Genomic DNA, 7,284 nt, shown 5'->3' on the forward strand with positions numbered 1-7,284 from the left:
TAAGTCAAATATACTGTATATATATAGCTATATATATATTTTTTAACAATACTTAAACGTCTAGTTTGGTACCCTTTAACCCATTGATGACTATGGCAGTCTAAGATGCATGTCCTTAATGCCTGAGGGTTTTCTGAAAAAATAGTACAAATTGTCAACGTCTACCAAAATCTTAATATCTAAGCCTGTGTAGCACATAGAAACATGAAATAAAATACATTTAAAAGGTAAGGTTCACAGGTTTTATTTAAACATGCTCCCTTAGCGCTTACAAACCAACACATTTTTCAAAAAATCTGCAAAATTAGATGGTGGAGAAAAAAAAAGAACAAATAATATAAAATATTTAAAAATAATGTGCTAAATGATGTTACAATCCTGCTTCCTTTTAGCATGGATAGTAGTGACTGAGTGTGCAGTGGAGAGATAAAGATAGACAGATATAGGAAGGAAGATATAGCTTTATTTTATTATTTAGTTCAATTATCACTGGCACCGTAAATGTCCAACTTCCCAGTACAGCTGGAACGCAGACTGACTCCCGCTGTCGGAAACCAATCAGCTGGTCCAAACGGCTGTATACCACGGAGATGAAAACGAAACTGAAACTTAACTATCGCCTGGCTGGGCTGAATTTGAGTTGGAGCCAAGGCCCAACCTCAGCGATTTTTACCGGCATCCAATAAGGAAGTGACCTACAACTGTAATAACCAGAAAGTGCCACTGGGGGTGGCGCCAAGACGAGCAGTTTTTCTTTGACTCACTTGTTAGATAGGCCGTTTTCAAAGTCTTATTAAACCTATTTACAGCCTGGGCCACAAAACCATTTTAGTCTGTATGTTTAGGTCATATCTCCATGACAACACTTTTTTATTCTTTTGGAGGTTAAAATGTATTGGCGCGATCTCTTGAGTGACAGCTCTCCGCCCGTTGTCCCTCACTTTGCCTCGGAGGTATACGTCAGCTATCTCCCTCCCCCCGACGTGACGTCGATTCCCCTTTTCGGCAAGAGGAGTGAGGCGGAGTAAAAATCTCACAAAATGGCGACGCGCACAAACCAGGATTATTGGATGCCGTGTGAATAACTGAGGTCCGGATGCTACATCCATATTATTTACTACAGTATCTATGGTTGGAGCAGCAAAATATAGCCTAAATTCATAAATATTGTTAATAAATAGATGAAATGTGTTGTGTGATTTTTGTCAGTAGCCTATAGTAGACCTAGATTATGCGCTCCGAACGCCACTAACTAATACACTATCGCGGACACAGCCGGCGTATTTTTTTTACTATTTTTTCTTTTTTATTTCTTTTTAATTTTTTTTATTGATTTGATTTTCGGCAAACCACCCAACTTTTGGGTGGTCACGTGGTCTTAGAAAATCAACAAAACCCACCTCATGTATATTTGAACCAGTGACGGTGCATTCTATGCTGCGCGCACCATGAAAATTAGATAAAGTAACAATGCTGCGCTACGCAGCATCAGGCAGGAGATACAATGTGGCATTTCGCAGCAGCCGTCATCAATGGGTTAAAGATGCACAAATCATTAAAAAAAAAACTTGCAATGCCCCTTGCACACGTGGTTTCTCTTGTGCCCCATTTGCATACCAATTAAGAGATCATGTGCAAAATAGTTTTCTGCAATTAATCAATTCACTGAATCAGTGAATTTAATGATCAGCTAAAGCGTATTCTGTGGGAGTAAGAAAAGTTTAAATACACGATATTTCAATAAAGGACAGTGGTGTAACTATTTACCAGTGTTGGGAATAACGCCGTTTAAGATAACGGCGTTAGGTAACGCCGTTATTTTTTCAGTAACGGGGTAATCTAACTAATTACTTTTTCCGTCGTTACAACGCCGTTATCGTTACTGAACGTTAAATGCGGCGCGTTATTATGAATTGATTGAATAAACTGTGTAATCCGAACGCACCCCTTGCTCCATACTACACAAACTGCTAGTGAGGAGACCGGTGTGTTTTAAGTTGTGTTTTATTCAGTGTGGATGACATTATAACTGTCAGTTAGCGCCGTCACGTCAGTCAGCCGGAGCGCCTGTTCAGTGAAGTTTCTTTTTCTTTCTCTCTCTGTTGTGTGAGTGTGCATGTTGCCGCAGTAACCACCTATCAATCCACGGTTGAAACGTGCTCTCCCTGAGTTTGTTTGCGTCGCCCTTGTGAGTAAGTGCTTGGATTTTCCCGATGTCTATAAATTATAATTTATGCACGTTATTAAACGGCCGCGATTCGCCGGTTGCAACAGCTGTTTAGCGTGTCATCACGAGCCAAATATTGCTATTGTTCTTTTCCTGGGATCTGTATGTTGCTGTGCATGTTAAAGAAGGAAATAAACATAGGATACATCCTTACTCCTCCTCTCATCGTCTCATGCTTCATAGTCTGACGTTTTTTGGCCTTAAGTGGTGTTTTAGCCGACACCCCTGAAGTGAATCCAGTGATAGGCCTATTAGCAGATCAGCACGGTACATTCAGCAGTTTCCTCTACTACTTTTGTTGAGAACAAAATACTTGAAGTGCAGGATAAACCTCTTGCTGTCTGTTGATGTGCAATAAATATTGAAGGTTATGTAGCCTACAAGTAGGCCTACCTGTCTGTTCTACTCATTTCAACTGACTTGTGAAAACTGCTCCGAAAAATCAAAACATTTTGACATATAGCAACCTTTTTTTTTTACAGTAGGCTAACGCAAATAGTTACTTTCCCTGGTAACTAGTTACTTCTATTATAAAGTAATTCAGTTACTAACTCAGTTACTTTTTGGAACAAGTAGTGAGTAACTATAACTAATTATTTTTTTAAAGTAACGTTCCCAACACTGCTATTTACACTATTTAAAATGACTCCAATACTGTACTTGTAAAGGCTTTGGTATTCAATCTTGCTATGACCTACCATTACACAACTACAATTCCAAATGTAAAACTACAACTAGAAATGCAATACCTGAAGAAATTGCGGTGTGAATGCTGCGCTGCTGAGCTGAAGCTGATGCTGAATAACCTTCACTGCTGAATGTTGATGAAGAATGAAGGATGAATATATCTGAATGAACAGAATGGTTGAAAAATACAATGTATGAAAATTGTGGAGTATTTGGAAGTTTGAATGGACTTTCTAGCTGAAATGAGGAATGAATTATGACCTTGAACTATGACCTCCAAAATGTAATCAGTTCATCTTTGAGTCAGAATCAACATTTGTACAAAATTTGAAGAAAAAGGGGGCGCCCTTAGCTCAGTTGGTAGAGCGTGCCCCCCATGGGCCTCGGCCAGCAGTGGACCCGGGTTCGATTCCAGCCCGCGTTCGTTCTCTGCATGTCATTCCCCTCTCTGCCGCATTTCAACTCTGTCTCTACACTATCAATGAAGCATAAAAATTCAAAAAAAATATCTTAAAAAAAAAAAATAATTGAAGAAAAACCGTGGAAGCGTTCATGAGATAATGCAGTCACAAAAGGAAATGTCACAGTGACATTGCAATTCGAACTTTGGCCTCTAAACTCTTATGATGTCATCTCTGAGTCATAATCAAAAAATGTTAACCTTTTTAAAGTGAAATGCATGAATCTGGTGCACTTTGAGAGGAAAATTAAGACACTAAATCTGAGGCATTTTGTGTGAACAAATAATTTTGAGACACTGGGTCAGATGAATTAGAAGCTATTGAAGAAGGACACATGGATTTTCCATAAAAATATTAATATACAATAAAATCTTATGGAGGGTCCTCTGGTTTGGGCTTGGTGCTCTTTTTCTTTTATGGAACATACTGTATTTCTCTGTAATATAATGAATGCATTTAAATGCAGTGAGAGGAACGAAGCAGAAGAACTCTGTTGTCCAGCTACTGTATCTTTTTTTCCACAGACGAGGCTGAAATAGGCTATAGACTATACACAGTGCATGGGCAACTGAGGGCAGCCCCATTTCCAATTGTTTTTAAATAAACTCAATACACACTGTGCATGGATGTGAACGTGACATGATCAGATAATTTCGTATTACCTCCCAGATGAACTGATAACATTTTTAGGCTATTAATTATCTAGACCATAACATCTTATTCCTTTTTTTGTATGATAACTTACATTTGCATAATATGATGTTAATAAAAAAAATAAAAATAAAACAAACTAAAAAAAAAATAATAATAATGGAGGGGCCCCCCCTGGCGGTCGGGGGCCCTAAGCGACCGCTTAGTTCGCTTATGCCTCAGGCCGGCTCTGGGTCCCATAGTGACTGACAGCTAATCATTGTCAATTGAAAACAGCTGTCACTTCTCCCACATACAGGATCACACACAGGCGATTTCAACTGAACGCATAAGCCCAAACTGCTGCTTCTATCTCACCAACCGTATGTCTGAAAGAGGAAATGAAGATATCTTGAGAACCAGAAGATTCCGAGTAAGATTCAGTGTCAAATTTGTGTTTGTAATTTGAAAAATTTGGAATTCAGAGCAAGAAGCAAATGGTGTACATTTTGAATCTCCTCGTTGAAAGCAAAGTCTATTTTAATATTGGAGTCAATGAGGCAAGAGGCATCGTTCGGTTAGACTTTTTTCCGCTTAGACTTTTTTCCGCTTAGAAGCTCACAGCTCCCAATATGTATGTCCATTTGGCTCCAAAGAAACATTTCTGCGACCGTAACAATAATATCTACAGTTAGAGACCAAAATTATCCACGAGGAGTTAGATTTTTGTGAGATGACGCAATCTTAAACATTTCTGGTGTTTTTTTTTATTCCATCTCCTCCACTCTGGCAGTTGATGCGCACACTCTAAATATCACTCAAATTGATGTTACATGCGTCAAACATGGCTGATTAATTTGAAAACTATGCTTTTTTTTAAAGGGTGAATTTTAACAATGAATGACGAAAGATAGCTGAATATTTGGTCGGAGAAATGAACTTTGTAGGATGAAATATCAGTGAGCTGGAAGTGTTTGAAATCGTTTCAAACACTTCAGCGTTTTGCCGATTTCCTCATTCATTCCGGGTGATGATTTCTCGTGTAATAAACCTTTAATTATCTCTGAAGTTATGAATTTCATGAAAAAATTGTGAATTATGGAAATGTGGTCCTGTGCAAGACGAACATGAAAAACTTTGAATGGAGTTGCTGCGATGAAGTATGAGCGAGTAGGAGGAATCATCATTTTGTATGAAATATTAATTTCATAAATGGTTAATTTTCTTTGAAGCTATGAATGTTATGAAAATTATTTTATCATAATATTAATGGCTGAACTATGCTGAACATTTAGATACATGAATCAAGTTTGTATGATGAATTTTGGGTGAGATAGTAGCGATTTTAAACGTTTCATAATTTTGAATACAATTTTGAACAATTATGAAGTTATGAATTTTTTTAAAAATTCTGAATTAATCCAATAATGTGAAAAATGGGCTGAATATGAGGATAGTTGAAGGAAGTTTGTGAAATGAAGCATGTTGAAGATATGGCCCACCATGAATTAGGCGTAATACTAAGAATACATACGCAGGATAACAATGCTGTGTCTACTCTTTTATATGTTGTACTTAAGCAATAGCTCAGGACAGGTTGTGGAATGTGCTCATTATACCACAGTTGTTCGGCCCGATGCGAATTACTTATTACTTATATCACCAATGATGAAATCAGTCTTAGCATCTTGGATTTTGGTGTATCTAAAGGTTTAAACTTTGAAGGGAAAAATCCATCATAAAGACTGGTTAAAATGCACCATTGCTTAAAATGTAGCACAAGCTGCTCCCTGAGCTTAAATTTTGGATAAGTTAAGTTCGAGAGAAACTTGATTAACAAAACAATACCATCAGATTATTTATCACCTGCAGGAATAAGGAAAACAAGAAATAGGGTTAGAAACATAACATATTTCTATCTGTATATATCATACATATCAAAGACTTTTGATATCTTAACAATCGCTGCGCTGACAGATGAAATATCTGGCATGTACTACTATAACTTTTCAGAACAGTGGCTGATCAGACACACTGAAATGAAAGCTATATATACTATATATTGTTGCCATATCTGGGGGAGTTATGCATGACAAACAACTTTACTCTAAAGTTTCTATCAAAATCAAGATTTTCATTCAACATGAGCCTGCATTGTGTGTGTGTGTTTTCAGAAGGAAACTTCACACTTCCCCAACCAAAGCTTGTACCATATAACCATTTCTACAAGTTCAAAGAAAATGTGGTCTAAATTCTAAAAACCAAAACTTGCCATGTGGCTGCAAACCACCTATTACATTTTGTTTGTCAGCTTTATTAATTTACCCTGAGATTTGAACAATTTTTCTGGAACACAGAAAAATTCAGGGTTTAAAATATGATATTAATTTCTCAGCAGTTTACACAAACTGGTTTTACGCTTAATCCAGCTGAGTGTAACGGAGTGTTTGGATACCGTGAATTTTCAAATGCTCGCGAACGCCATCTGGAATCAACCGAAGGTTCCAGCCAAAACCTGCACATTATTTTGTCCAAGTATACATTTTCCTTCAAGATGAGAAAGCAACCTAAATCCTGTCCTGTTTACAGAAACATAAACGAAAGCGCAAATGCCAAATTTCGGAAAAAATGCATGTGGAAAAGACACAAGTTGGACAAAAAATGTCTAACGTTTACTCAATATCACATTTGAATTTTCTTATTTTTTATTTTGTTGCTGCAGCAAATACAATAAGGTGAACACGTTTCCCAAATGGATCACCTGCCCTTCGAAGGACTTTCAGTTATTTTTATTTTATTAAAATGTTAGCCTTGTTCATTCTCTGCTAAATGTTTAAAAACTTCTCTTATTTTTTATCTTGCAAGCCTCTTTTACATGGGCTGCTCTCTGTCCAGTTCCTCTAAAATCTTAAATCCACAGTTGTAGACCATGAGGCAAAATAATAACAAAAGGTTTCTTCACTGCCAATGTAAAACATGGCCAAATGAAATGTATGAAGCCTGCTCATGAAATACATTTTCCTGGGTAAAAGAGAAAGCAAAACAGGAATAGCATAAACTTATCCAAACAGAACACATATTGGCCCTCATTTATCAATTTTGCGTGGAAACTGGTGCAGATTCTGGCGCAAATACCTCCCTACGCCAGGTATCGCGTGGGATTTATCAAACAGGCGTATCTCGCCAATCTCAGCGTACGCCAGGCCATTATTGATAAATGCGGCGGATGAAAACTAGTGTATCACGCCCCTATATTTTCTCAGTTTAGAGGCCTCGCCC

The sequence above is a fragment of the Ammodytes marinus genome (assembly GCF_949987685.1).
Source record: "Ammodytes marinus genome assembly, chromosome: 7".
Classification (NCBI taxonomy): Eukaryota; Metazoa; Chordata; class Actinopteri; order Uranoscopiformes; family Ammodytidae; genus Ammodytes; species Ammodytes marinus.